This window comes from Choloepus didactylus, chromosome X (genome assembly GCF_015220235.1).
Source record: "Choloepus didactylus isolate mChoDid1 chromosome X, mChoDid1.pri, whole genome shotgun sequence".
Classification (NCBI taxonomy): domain Eukaryota; kingdom Metazoa; phylum Chordata; class Mammalia; order Pilosa; family Megalonychidae; genus Choloepus; species Choloepus didactylus.
The window spans coordinates 142,688,215-142,703,295 of record NC_051334.1 but is presented as its reverse complement, the minus strand read 5'-3'; the positions used below and the strand labels follow the sequence as shown (position 1 = coordinate 142,703,295).

At 38.4% G+C, this 15,081-nt stretch overlaps 1 pseudogene; it reads right to left on the bottom strand.

The window, feature by feature from the left end:
* Positions 1 to 10,722: 10,722 nt before the first annotated feature.
* LOC119522370 lies at positions 10,723 to 14,657 on the bottom strand (annotated as a pseudogene).
* Between the last annotated feature and the right edge of the window lie 424 nt (positions 14,658 to 15,081).

Here is a 15,081-nt window from a genome sequence, read left to right as displayed (position 1 = left end):
TTTGAAGCTTTCTGTATTGGCTTCTTAGAGTAATTGTTGTAGAAAAAGAAAAAAGGACTAAAAAAAAAAAAAAAAAAAAACGGGCCCTCCTCAGAGATCTAATGTGTTATTGAAATGCTAAGAGACAAAGCAACCAGGGCCATTAAGGAAAGGTCCACAGGGCAGAGAGATCAGCTTTTCTTCGGGATTTGCATATGCGCCTCAGGGCCCTTCCCCTTTCTATGCTCACCAGAACTCCAAAAATCCTCCGCTTTTATTTTGGAGTTTTTTGTGTTGTTTTTTTTCTATGCCTGTCTCCTCTCTGCTGGGCTGGCTGCTCTCAGATTCTCTGGTGTCTGGTCTCAGTCTATCTATGGTTGGAGTTTGGATCAGTAGAATGAGTTTCCGATAAGGGCTGCCACTGCACTTCTCCCTTCTCCTTCCCGGAGCTGACAGCCCCTCCTCCCACGGGACCGAGCCTGGCAGGGAGGGGCGCGGGTCCCCTGGCCGCAAAAACTTACAGATTTCGCTGATCTCAGCAGTTCCACGTTTTCATGAGTGTTGTATGAAGTATGCCCAAAGTCAGATTGCTCTGTGGTGTCCAGTCCACGCAGTTCCTGGCTTTCTACCTACTTTCCTGGAGGAGTAACTAAAACATACAGCTCACCAGTCTGCCATCTTGCCCCGCCTCCTCAGCAGTGATATTTTGAAGGATTCTCCTGAAGTCCTTTTAAAGGGAGCTCACACAGAGAGGAGAGAGACGAAAATGCCCAGGGATATGCTAAGCCAGGAGATCCAGATTTATGCTGATGGTGGGAGATGCTTGGAGATGTGGACAGAAGGATGTTTGGAGGTGCTAAGCTAACAGATGAAGCCCAGAGATTGCCCTGGAGAAGCTAAGAGAGGACTCCTGACATTTAGAGAGAAAACCACTGGAATCAGAAGCTGAAGACAAAGCAACCTGGCAGTAAAGGACCAGCAGATGCCAGCCACATGCCTTCCCAGCTAACAAAGGTGTTCTGGACACCATCTGTCCTCTTGTTGATACCTTAGTTTGAACACTTTTATGGCCTTAGAACTGTAAATTTGTAACCTAATAAATCCCCTTTATAAAAGCCAATCCATTTCTGGTATTTTGCATAATGAAAGCATTAGCAAACCAGAACACTGTCTTTCAAAAATGAGGGAGAGATTAAGACATTCCCAGATAAACAAAAGCATAGGGATTTGTCACCCCTAGACTTGCCCTAGAAGAGATGCTAAAGAAAGTTCTGCAGGTTGAAAGGAAGGGTCAATAGATGATAGATCGAAACTTTCTCAAGAAATACAGATCTCTGGTAAGGGTAATGACGTGGTAAATATAAATGCCAGTACTATTGAATTCTTGGTTTGTAACTCCACTTTTTACTTCTTATGGGATATAAAGGCAAATGCATACAATGTAATGAATGAAGTGACAACCTACCAAAACTTATGTGATTCAGCTAAAGTAGGACTCAGAGGGAAATTCATAGCTTCAAACACCTGTGTTTAAAAAGAAGGAAAATCTGAAAACAATAATCTAAACTTGCACCTTAAGGAACTAGGAAAAGGAGAGCACAGCAAAATTTAAAACCAGCAGAACAAGGGAAATAATAAAGAGTGGAAGCAAATGAAATAGAGAATAGAGAAACAATAAAGAAAACATCACATATGGCATGATTCCACTTATATGAAATCTCCCAAATAGTAAAATATCTAGAGACTGAAATTAGATCAGTGGTCCTCTAAGGCTCAGAGATTGATGTAGGTGGGTCTTGGCCGCTAATGGTTACGAGGTTTCTTTTGAAAGTGATGAAATGTTCAAAAATTAGATTATGGTTATGTTTGCACAACTCTGTGAATATACTAAAAACATTGACTTGTACACTTTAAATGAGTAAATTGAATGGTATATAATGATATCTAAATGAAGCTGTTGAAATAAAAAATGATTGAAAATACAGCAAAAAAAGCAACTGCATCTCCATACACAGAAAGTTTGAAAATCTAATTTTAAAATCAATTTTGAATAATAAAAATTCAAAGCACCTAAATATAACACAATTTTCAAGATCTTTGTGAATAATACAACATTGAGTGACATGAGATACTTGCATAAGTGGTGTGATACACTATGTTTAGAGAGTGAAAAATTCAATATTTTACCTATGTCAGTGGGCTATTAATTCATTCCAATCAAAACACCATCAGGTTTATTTGTGGAACTTCACAAGCTAATTCTAAAATTTATATTGAAGAGAAAGGATAAGAACAGCTAAGATATGCCAAGAAAAAGAATAAGGTGGGAGACCTTGCCTTACTGGATATCGAAAGTCATAATAAATAACTCAAATTTTTAGTTAGGACAATGTGGTATTATCTCTCAGATAGGCAAATTGACCAATGAAACAGAATACAGAACCTAGAAGCAGATTTACACATATATGGAAACTTGATTAATGACAGAATTGGTACTGCTGATCAGGGAGGCAAGGTTTGAGGGGCTTCTCAATAAATGATACAGTGGTAGCTATTTATATGGAAAAGAATTAATTTTGATCCCTACCTTATAAAAAATCAATTTCAAATAGGTTAAAGATTTAAATGTGAAAGCTAATACTATGTAATCTTTAGAAGATAATACAGGAGAATATTTTATGACCTCAGGTTAATAAAGAATTTCTGAAATACAAATTGTAAACTATAAAGAAAACATGATACATTAAGCACTTCTGATCATCAAAAGACATCAGAAGGAAATTGAAAAGACAAGTCACAGAATGGGAGAAGATATTTGCAACAAATCAACAAGCAAAAAGACAAAGGGTTCAATAAATAAATAAGAAAAAGATTTGAACAGGAACTTTATGGAAGAGATACTCAACTTCCTTCATAATCAATGAAATGCAAATAAGGCATAATTTCACACCTACCAGATTGACAACTATTTCAGTCTTGTAATATCAAGCTTTGGTGAGTATGCAAAGCTACTAGAACACTTACATTCTTCTGGCAGGATTGTGAATTGGTTCAATCCCTTTGTAAAACAAGATAGAATTATTTAGTAAAGTTAAAGATGCAATAGTCCTAGGACCCAAAGAGGCCCACTTCTAGGGATATATCCTGGAGAAAGTCTTGCTTTTGCGTGTAAGGAGACAAGCACACAAGATGGTCATAAGTCTGCATGTAATGCATTAACACTGAAAATAAGCCAGATGTCCCTCAACAATAGAATGGATAAATAATGGAATACCATACAGCATAAAACTGAATAAATTATAGCTACACACATGTATGAATCTTAGAATCATAATATTAAAAAGAAAAAGAAGTCATGGGATGCATGTAATATATATCCATTTATACATAAAAGTCAAATTCAGACAAATTTAAAAATATTGTTTATGAATGCAAAATATTTGATAAAACTGTGGAGAAATGCAAGGGAATAATAATAAAATTCTGAATAGTGATTACCACTGAGGAGGGAGGAAATGGGATAGGATTTGGGAAAGGCACACAGGGATTTCAAAAGTAATGCCAATATTCTTTTTCTTAAAATGGATGGTGAGTATATGGGTATTTTTTATCATCATTCTTTTTTTTTAACTGGTATACAGAATTTATTAAGCTTTCTGCATGTAATATAGAATAGTTCAAATTGCATCTAAAGTGCTAACAAAGTTCTAGCAGTCAAGAAAGGCAGCAAGTTATTTTCTAAGAATCAACACTGTGGCTTTTAAAAGTTGGTTTTCACAAGATAATTTATCCTGAAGTAAATCTAGTCATGATTTCAAAAAACACTCTAGATCACTCCAAGCTTAGCAATTAACATTTGGCAAAAACAATAATATAACATCACAACTTAATAAATGGCAAATACAACATTGTAGGCCATAAATGTATACAGTAGTTAGTAAGTAGAATTAATAGAATACCTTGGCCTCTGTGCAGATATATCCAGAGGCTTTGATTCTTTCAACCCCCAATACTCAGTTTTCAAAGTAGAGAGCAATTTCTACAAGTCATTTTATAATTTCTAATACACTGAAAACAAATAAATAGAAAGTGATGAGTTTCTTTTAATGCATTACATCCTCAGGAGTTACCACCAACCCAATAGTACAAAAAATTTTCAAGTTATACTGGTTGTATAACTTTGTGTGCTTCTGAATTTAAATGGTGCTAAATGAATCAAATGAAGACCTAATGGGTGTGGGAGCCCAGGCCCAGGGCCTTCCCTAAGGGCCTGGAAGACTGTGCACACAGTAGCTTGTGTGACCTAGGACAGTTAATGTTTGACTTACTCTCCTTGTAAAATCAGGCCTTCTGCACTAAATGTAAACTATAACTTATCTCCTTCCTGAACCCCCTGAGATACTATTATCTACAAGGAAACCTATAATCCTCCCCTCTTTCCTGTTGAATACAATTGATCCTTCCATATGTCACAAGACCCGTTGGTCTCATACCCATTGGAATGTCTTTGTCTCAAGCCCTTATAACAGGCTTGACCAGTCCCCCCCAAAATGCAGAGTACCTTCATACTGAGCTCTGAACCAGCCACCATTCAGAGCAGCTTCATTGACTTCCCATTCTATTCCTGTAAGTAACCCCTGAATAAAAGCTCATGTCTCAAACCTTACCTGGTGCCTTCTTTAGTCCTTCAGCTGCAAAAGCCCCCTTGGGCTGTGAAAAAGTGATTAAGTTTAGCATTTTTACAGCTCCCTAGACCTAAACGCTCAGGCTTTTGAATTGAACGTTTAATGAGATGCTCATATTTCAAGCCCTACCTTTAATACAATAGTCTTGATCAGAATATTATTTTGCCAATTTACCACTGAAATTAAAATTTTAATATGGTGGAAACTAAGTTAATATGAGTGCTATAATAACTATACACAGAAATGGCTCCTGTCACACATAATTGTTAGGTTCAGAGCCGTTCAAGAATCCACACAAACGCAGCGAGTCATGGTTTAAGTAGAGAATTTAAGGTTTATTGGAGGAAGAAAGCAGAAGAAAGCAGGTGGGAGCCATCATAAAAGAAAGAAAGGAAAAATGGCTCCGGCTCTCCATCTGAGAGCAGCATTTTTTAAAGGAAAAACCCACGTTGGGTATTGGGGGGGAAGGTCCTGCTGAGTGTGTTCTGGGCCTCGATTGGGTGAGTGCTTATCAGTTTTTGCTGACTGGTTACTAGGGTTTTAACACACTACTCTTCTTTGTTGTGCACTATATTATCTATGTGGAGGAAGCAGGCCTTTTGGCTTGTTTGCGGTCATTCATCTTTATGGGGATATCTGATCTTGGCTTGTCTGCCCCATGGAGTCTAGGCGCCACTGTGACTGGGATTCCTAAAACAGCCTTCAACCCTTAGTTTATGGCACACTTGGTATTTATGAGATAAGCAGCAGGGCCCATGGATCAGACATTCCTTCTATATGTTAGACTCTTTTTCTGGGGCCTGACATTCCTGCCTTTTATTTTTAATAAAAAATTGGTACAGGTTTGGGTAGAATTTGGGGTTAATGCTTTAACTTAGCTCGAAGCAACCTTTATAGGGGAAAAGGGACGTCGCCGTTGTCTCTTAGCTGCTTCCTGCTGGGTTTGGACGGAGTTGGGGCAGAGTTGCTTTGAACTAAGTTTCAGCATTATTAGATTGATGTTTGGATATTTTCTGCTGGAACCAGCTGGTAATGAAGATTTTGCTGCAGCAGGAGCAGATTTTCAATCTTTCGTTGTAGCAGGAGTATGTTTTCAGAGTTTTGCTGGTTAGTCACGGCTGCTATTGACCTATTGATAAATTTAATTAATTGATAAAATTACAATTAGACATTGTAAGAGGTAAGGAGCAAAAAGGAAAATTAATATAAGGATAATTACTGGCCTCATAAGGGGGAGTAGAATAGCTTGTAGAGGCATGGAGAAGAATGAAAGAAAAATTGAGAGAAAGTTTTATTGAATATTGCATAGAAAAGAATGAAAATTTGAGAGAAAGTTTCATTGAATATTTTTTACTTACTTAGACTTACTCAGCAATTAAATTTCTCCTTTTTATGAGACATTTTCTTATTTTTAAGAAACTGTATCTTGTAAGCATCTTCTATAAAGGGGGAAGTGGGTGGAGGTTTTTCTTGTAATTGCTTTTTGCTGAGCAAGGGTTAATAGGTTCTTATATTAATCTGGAAGATGCTTTGGACATAAACTTATACATATAATATAGGCAATAATTAAGACAAACAAGTGACAAGCAGAACACAAACTATGGTAATAAGGGCCATTTTCTATTTTATGGTAAATTCATTAACCACTTAGAAAATGTATTTAGTTTACTATAATTTTAACATTATTATTATTTTGCATATGATTTAATATTGAAGAGACATTGTTATATTTATTTCGTATATATGTGTAGCACTGAATACTAATGAATGTTTAAGTTTTTCCTGAGCTGCATTGGGTGTTAAGTTTATAATACCATACATGCTGTCCCCTCATAAGAGCAGGCCTTAGTGTTAATTATGTTTTTAGGTTTCAACCATACCACACTGGCAATTACAGCTCCGGGAGGTATCTTCTTTGTACAGTTGTAGCGCAGCATCGTTGGTCCTCTGGGAAGCAGGACGGTGGGCTTCAGGGTTTCGTTGGCTGTTTCACAGCACCCTCTGGCACCATGCAGCAGAGCTAGTCTGGAGGCGATGTTCACCTAAAATCTTAAGTGATTGAGTCTTTTCTGGCAGGCAGAGGCAAAGGTGTCTGTAGTAAAAGGTGTTTGCAGTAACAGCATGTGTCCATTTACTTCTGAAGCACGTCCATGTGATGTGGTTGACACCCTTATAGCTTTAGGGACCAGAGAAATGGGTTTTACCAATAACTCTGATGGGGAGAGAGCATGCAGGCACAGTACTAGGAGCTTGGTTTAAACATGCAAGCACTTTAATTAAAATAGAGGTCTAATTTTTCTTTACATTTTTAGTTAGGATTATGTTAGATAATGGGTAGAACATAATTTATATACTTGCCTTGCTTCTTTTTAAAAGTGTTTCTTTGTTGTTGAAGATGATGCTTTGTCTTGTGGCTAACTGCAAGCACTTTCAGAGAAGCATTAGAGTCAACAGTGTAACTTACAAGGAAATTTGGCTGTTTTTGTGATAGATAACACTTTAAAAATAACTGAAATTATAACTAGCAGTACTACATCGTTGTTTGATGTTATGCATATCAGTAACCAAAAGAAGGTTAGAAGTTTTTAATTCTTATAACATTGTTTAAATGTTTCTTTTGTAACTTATATTACACGAATTTAATCATTTTGCCTTTTACATTCATTATTGAGGAAAACATTTTGTAGTGGAATGTATAGGTGTTACATTGTTTTTCTTTTTTAAAAAAAATGCACACAATGATTTAACTTTACATGAATTTTGAAATTCATGAAAGTATTTTGTTTTTTTAGTTTTGTTAAATTTTTATAGCATATTGGCTCTATGAATATGTTGATTACTATATTACTGAACAAGGGTGCAGTTACAAACAAGCTTTATAATCTTGTGTAACAATTATTAAATTAGAGTATTTGAGAGGGTTTTATTGTTTGCCATTTTATGGCTGCTTTTTATGCCCACCTTTTTGTGTGCTTTAAGGTGGCTTCCTTGGTAGGTTTGGGACATATCAAGAGGATATGAGTTAAAGCTTTTGCTTTGTGATTACAAGGAGATGTTTGTCTAATTTAATAAATTAATTAGCAAAGTATTCTTTTGGATATATTTATTTGAGGCATGGATAGCTTAGAAAACAATAATTTTATACACTTACAAAGTTTTATTTAATGTAAAATGAGTAAACATAGTTTTATTTACTGGCTAAACAAGGCTGTTAAAGGGCCTTTGTGCTCATGTTACAGGTTTGTTTGTTACACTTTAAACCTATGGTTTCTATTAGAAAAGGCCTGAGCCTTATTAGGTCATTGTTTAGCCAGTTTGGGTTTCATTAAGTAATCTCCTATTTAAATAAGAGTATAGGGACAGACAATAATTTAAACGTAAAGAGTGCCTAATACAAGAATTTAAATAAACATAATAATGTTAACATAAAGTGCAAGAAGTTATTTTGATAAAAGAGACTTTTTGCATCCTACACTGATTACTCAGAAAAACACTTCTACAATCTTTTATTAAGAAATAACACCTTAATAATTTAAGGAAACTTTTTCTTGGTAAAAACAGCAAAAGATCTTAATGTGAGAAGCTTGCAGTTGAGGTTTTCATTGTTAAGCAGTGTTATTACTAGTTTTTACCATTTTTTTAACTTTGATTACAGAAATAATTGTTTTTTACAAGCTTTTTACAGCTTTCTGTACCTATCTTTCAACTTTGACTACAGAAATAAATTTTCCACTCTACAAGCTTTTTACAACTTTCTGTATTTATTTAAGCTTTATCCCACATTCCTATCCTTCCAGGCTTTCTTTTACATTCCTAAACAATCAGTCATTTAGGACAAAGCTACTTGCCTTTTTCCCTTAATTAGAAAAACATTCTTTATACCTTCTACACAACATGCTATTACCACTAAAATTAAGCTTGTTAGAATGATGCTAAATGTTCAAAACAAAACATCCTTTATAGAGAGAGTTAAAGTTTTCATTATTAGATTCCTTAGTAGAGATATTATTTTATGACACTGGTTTGATAATTTGCACTTTTGCTGATTTTTAAATTGTATTAGTTACTTTTGATGTTTTCTCAGCAATTTTAGGTTTTTGCAAGGATCCTTTTGACTAGGTTCTTTTTGACTTTTTAATTTTAAAAAGTGATAGGCTAGCACATTTACATTATTATTATATTTTTTAATTGCTTTGGAAGTTATCATATTAAAGCAGAGGTGGAAGTTCTGCATAGATTTTTAAACTGTAACTTTTTTTTTAACTTACAGATTTTTTTTTTCTTTTTTTGAGACAGTTTGCTATAGCTAGCCATACTACACATAAAGGCCAGCTTGCTGCAGCTATAGCTTATTAACAATTTTAATAACATTTTCTAAATTTAGACTATTAAGAACAGTTTTTAGGGAAGATGTAATTGGCACATTTTGAGAGTTTCCCATGGCTGAACAACAGCACAAGAAATTATAGAGACAGAACATAGGAGTAGGAGCTGTTTAAATGTGGTTTTTTTACACAAATGTAAACTGTAAACTGCACAAAATTTAAAAGGAGAACTACAAAATTTGGGGTGGCTTAAACCCACTGAGTTTGCATGCAGGACCCTTGGATTAACTTAATTAGCCTTACTACACGGTAGACTAATTGAAACAAAAGAAAGCGAAGTGAACACAATAAACAAAAAATTACACACTTACCAAGCACAGGGAAAGTCTCAACCATAAAGCTACCTTAACTCAGATGCGTTCCGCGCCTGCCTGCAGCGGTCAACTTTCACCTGGACTTCTGAGTCCCGGTACTCTAGGAAGAGTTTCTGGGTAGCTGAGGGGAGCTTCACAGCCCATGAGACATGGATTAGGGCATTTGAAAACATGGTTTTAAATAGTTAGGCTTGCCTGACTTCTCATTAGATAGAGAAATAAGTTTTTTTTTTGTTAGGGGAGAGGGAAATTTTTAAGTAAGTGACTTGTGGCTTAGAAAATTGTTTTTTATTTTTGGAAACTTTATATCCTTTTTGTTGGAGGAAGTTAAGGGGAATGAGATAAGGCTAGGGCAGCTGCACAGTAGGAGGTTATTCACACATTGAAGCTGCTCACTGGGATGTAAATTTAGTGTTTGTGAATTAGAGGCTAAAATAGCAGCAGACAGTAATTGAGGAGTTCTTGCCTTATTCATTTATCCTCTGGTTACGCCAGGTGTGCACGCTTTAGGTTTGTGCTGCACTCTCCTGCCTGGGACAGGCGGGCTGGAGAGGGAGATGGGGGAGGGGCGCACAGGCAGCTAGTGGGCTGCGCGGGTGGGGTGAGATAAGGAGGGGGCGGCGGCGATGGGACGAGAAGTGGGGGAAGGGGTTAACGGCAAGGGGAGGGGAGCGGAAGGGGTTAGAGAAGAATTACAAGGGGGTTGATTTGCAGGGTTAAAGAAGAGAAACTGCTTAAAGGGTTTTCAGGGTTAACTTTTGTAGAGAGGAAAGCAGAAGACTTAGAAGGATTTTTGTGAAGGAGGAGGATTTGGTAGGAGACGACAGAGTGGCCCAAGAATAGCCAGGACTAAACAGTTTAGAAAGTTTAAGACTAAAAAACTACAGACCACTTGCTGTTGTGCCGAATAAAATTATTAAGTTTAGTGAGAATTTGCCAATTAAAAGTGCCATTTTCTGGCCAAAGTTTTTGTTGTTCTAAAGAATACTGCAGCCAAATTGTATTGGTTCTACTTCCCCTTTTAATTGAAGTTTAAACATCTGAGGGGGTAGATTTAGGAGGAAATTTAGCTTTGGAGCTATTGAAAAGTGACTGTATATTACCTATGATTATCTAAGAAATTTGACAGGCTTGTGATTTGCTTGGGAATTTTTGCTCATCAGAGGCTTACAGAGATCGCCCGTGAGAGATATTCACGGTTCCCAGCTCCTTTAGAGGCTTACAATTTCCCTGGACGAGGCTGACACGAATTGGGGCTACGCTCGTCAGAGGCTTATGGAGATCGCCCATGGGGAGACCCACGGTTCCCTGCTCCTTTAGAGGCTTACAGAGACCACCCAAAACGTTGCTCAAGTGACACTAACGGCCCAGATCCACTCGACCCGGTCGCAACAACAAAGCAGGCGTCCCCAGTTTGCCGTTGGGGGTCAGGAAATGCGTGCAGTCTTTCGCCCAAGGCATCCCCCGGGTTACTTTGACTGCTGCAATGGGGAAAGACACTCACGGAGTGTCGGAGAGTTTTGACTGAGCGCTCAGGTTTTCCTAGGCTTATGAAGCCAGGCGTCGCGTCCAAGCGAGCCGAGGCACCACCCTGTGGTGGGCCGGGGTGTCCACGGGACACCGAACAAAACTCCCGAGGGGGGATCTGGGCAGAAAGACGTCACTTACCTACCTAGGGCCGAATTAGTTGTAGATGTTTGAGAGCTGTGAGGGTGAGCCGGCATGGCATCAAGGTGGTCTGAGTTGATGGACTCAAGCCGCTGAATGCATGGAAACCTGAACGGCTGTGTAGTTCAGGGAACGGAGTTGACTGGGAGGCTGTCCCATTGTCCTGAGGGGCAGGAAACTTAAACCTCAGTCAAACCTCCGTCCCGGGTTTCGGCACCAAATGTTAGGTTCAGAGCCGTTCAAGAATCCACACAAACGCAGCGAGTCATGGTTTAAGTAGAGAATTTAAGGTTTATTGGAGGAAGAAAGCAGAAGAAAGCAGGTGGGAGCCATCATAAAAGAAAGAAAGGAAAAATGGCTCCGGCTCTCCATCTGAGAGCAGCATTTTTTAAAGGAAAAACCCACGTTGGGTATTGGGGGGGAAGGTCCTGCTGAGTGTGTTCTGGGCCTCGATTGGGTGAGTGCTTATCAGTTTTTGCTGACTGGTTACTAGGGTTTTAACACACTACTCTTCTTTGTTGTGCACTATATTATCTATGTGGAGGAAGCAGGCCTTTTGGCTTGTTTGCGGTCATTCATCTTTATGGGGATATCTGATCTTGGCTTGTCTGCCCCATGGAGTCTAGGCGCCACTGTGACTGGGATTCCTAAAACAGCCTTCAACCCTTAGTTTATGGCACACTTGGTATTTATGAGATAAGCAGCAGGGCCCATGGATCAGATATTCCTTCTATATGTTAGACTCTTTTTCTGGGGCCTGACAATAATAATAAACAAAAGATGGGGGGTTCTACTGTCAACTCACTGAGTATTTTAAATTACTGTACATATTGGCACTTAGAAGCATAACAAATTGGATGTATAGCTGATTTATCTAGTCCAGTGTCTTCAACACCCAAGATATGTACCTCATACCAAAACAGCATTTATTCAAAAATATGTTTTCTTTTAAAGATGTTGTATTATTACATCATAGCAAGCAATTATTTACGGCAACAAAGAAGAAAATCTAAAACTAAGTGAATTATTATAATTAAATACATAAACTTATCAACATTTTTCTTTTTTTTTGTCTTTTATAAAGGTGGTTTATTTGGTTGCAAAGTTACAGTCTGAAGGCCATAAATTGTTCAAGGTAAGTCATCAACAACAGGGTACCTTCACTGAAGGATGGCCATTGGTGTCTGGAAAACCTCTGTTAACTTGGAAGGCACGTGGCTGGTGTCCACTTGCTCCCAGGTTGCGTTTCAAAATGGTGTTCTCCAAAATGTTGCTCTCGGGGCATTTTGTCCTCTCTTCCAAAATGTCACTCTCAGTTGCTCTCAGGTCCTTCTGTCTGTGAACTCCTTTATACAACTCCAGTGATCCAATTAGCACACACCCTGAATGGGCAGGGTAACACCTCCATGGAAATTATCCAATCAAATGTTTCACTCACAGTTAATTGAGTCACATATCCATGGAAACACTCAATCAAAGAACTCCAATCCACAAGATTGCATCAAAGATAATCGCATTTTGGGGGACATAATACATCCAAACTGGCACAATGACCAACACTCTTCAGGTCCCAGGCAGACAATTCTCAAAATCTTATACTCCTTATTCTTGAAGCAAAAGGCCATGGCATGGTGTGCCAGTTTGAGTGTATTGTGTCCCCCAAATGCCATTATCTTTATAGTCTTGTGTGGGGCAGAAGTTTTGGTGTTGGTTAGATTTGCTTGGAGTGTGCCCCACCCAGCTGTGGGAGATAATTTTGATGAGATGTTCCCATGGAGGCGTGGCCCCGCCCATTCGGGGTGGGCCTTGATCAGTGGAGCTATATAAATGAGCTGACTCAAAGAGAGAAAAGAGAGTGCAGCTGGGAGTGATGTTTTGAAGAGGAGCAAGCTTGCTAGAGAGGAACGTCCTGGGAGAAAGCCGTTTTGAGGCCGGAGCTTTGGAGCAGATGCCAGCTGCCTTCCTAGCTAACAGAGGTTTTCCGGAGGCCATTGGCCATCCTCCGGTGAGGGTACCCGATTGCTGATGTGTTGCCTTGGACGCTTTGTGGCCTTAAGACTGTAACTGTGTCGCGAAATAAATCCCCGTTTTATAAAAGCCAATCCATCTCTGGTGTTTTGCATTCTGCAGCATTAGCAAACTAAGACACATGGAAATGTCCTGAGACTTGAGGTGATGCTGCCACTGACATGGGAGACAGACACAGCTTTGGAGTTTAGGGAGGAGTGGATGGACAAATAGAGAAGACACATCAATTAGTGTTGGGTGGTGGTGAAGAGCTAGACTGGCTCGACAACTTGCTAGCTGTGTGGCCCTGGGTAAGTTACTTAACTGCTCCTTGCCTCAAATTTTTCACTTCTAAAATGGGGCTTATCATAATACCGACTTCATCCAGTTGTTATGAGGGTTAGACCAGTTTACATTTATAAAATGCACATTAATTGACATTTTTCTTAAGGCAGAAAGAGGTCGGGTGCATCCACTGAAGTCTGGGCATTCTGGCTTCACCTCTGTTACCAACTGTAATCATATTTTTAAGACTCCTGTGATCTTGAAGTTCTTGTCTGTTTAAGTTTTCGATGGTTTTTGTTTTTCTTTGGGCCACTAGAGTTTTCAGAAAAAATTCACCTGCTTTATTTGAGGAATGCGCCAGAGGGCCACTTGCAGTATAACGAAAGCCAAGTTCATTTCCTACTTTTTCCAAGTATTTGAACTTTCCAGGAGTAATGTATTCTTCACCCTTAAGGTGGCACTTTGTTGGCTGCATATATTGTCCTAAAGTCAAACAGTCCACATCTGCCTCATGAAGTGTTTGCATTGTTGCAGGTACTTGCTCATCATTCTCACCTAAACCCGGCATTATAGGAATAGCATCAGGCTGAACCTACTTGGTATTTCAGTACACATTTCAATACACATAGAGACTGGTCAAAATTGGCCCAGGGGTTGCAAACTTTCCACTGTGATTCTGGAACTGTTTCCACATTATGTGCCTGCACATCTAATCCTGACAGAGCAACTTTCTCTAATACTTTAAGATCTCCTTGAAAATCAGGGGTGAGGCATTCCACAAGAATTTTTGGATTCCTTTCCTTTAAGCATGATGGATTCTTTGCAAAGTGCTCAGCTCCCCTATCAGGGATGTCATCTCGAGCCACAGATGTCAGGGCAACATAATCTAGATCCCACCCTGCAATTGCCTTTGCAATGTTGTAGGGCTTATTGGCATGCAATAGAGGGGGATTTCTTGTAGTTTTAGCATAACAAAACCTACAACCTCTTGTATATGTGTCACCCATCAACATTATTTTGGCTGTGGCATATTCTCTAACTCCTCAACACTCTCCAAATTGGGACATCGAGCTTTCTATATGGATATTTAAATTTTGCAATGTATTTTCCAGTTTATTGTATTTTTTCCCCATAGGAATCTCTATCTTTAACCATAGAGGTAGTCTTAACCTTTCTCCTTTCTGGCATGTTAAGTTTCCTTTATATTCAACCCAGGTCTGCAAGATCACCAGATAAAAAATCTTTAAGGTCTGGTCCAGAAAAAATTCCTTTTTTTCTTCTGGCAATGAACTCAATGCTCTGACTGGACTCCATAAATACCTTCCAAATATCTGGGCCCCAGTGTGTGGGCAGCACCTCTGTAATGTAGAGACATCATCTCTTTGGACCAAGCAGGGTCAAGGAACCAAGTGATCAATGTTTCCTGGGAAAGTACTCAAAAATATTTTTTTGTAGCTGGTAGTTCTTCCCTTAGAGGTAAAGAAAATTACATCAAAACTTTCAGTAACAAGAATTCAGAAAAATTACAAGAAAAATTTTAGGTTGCAATAAAATATACAGATGTTCAAGGAGGAAAAAAGAAATTTTTATAGAAGACAAAGATCAAACTGGCATCCCAAATCCAAAGCAATTTTGTAAAGTAAGAAAGAAACTATGATAATCTGGCAGCTTCTTAGATCATTCTAGTGAGTGTTCCCAGGTACTACAAGTGTTTTTATGCTGATGTTTCCTAAGTAAAGGGCCTAATATGCACATTAA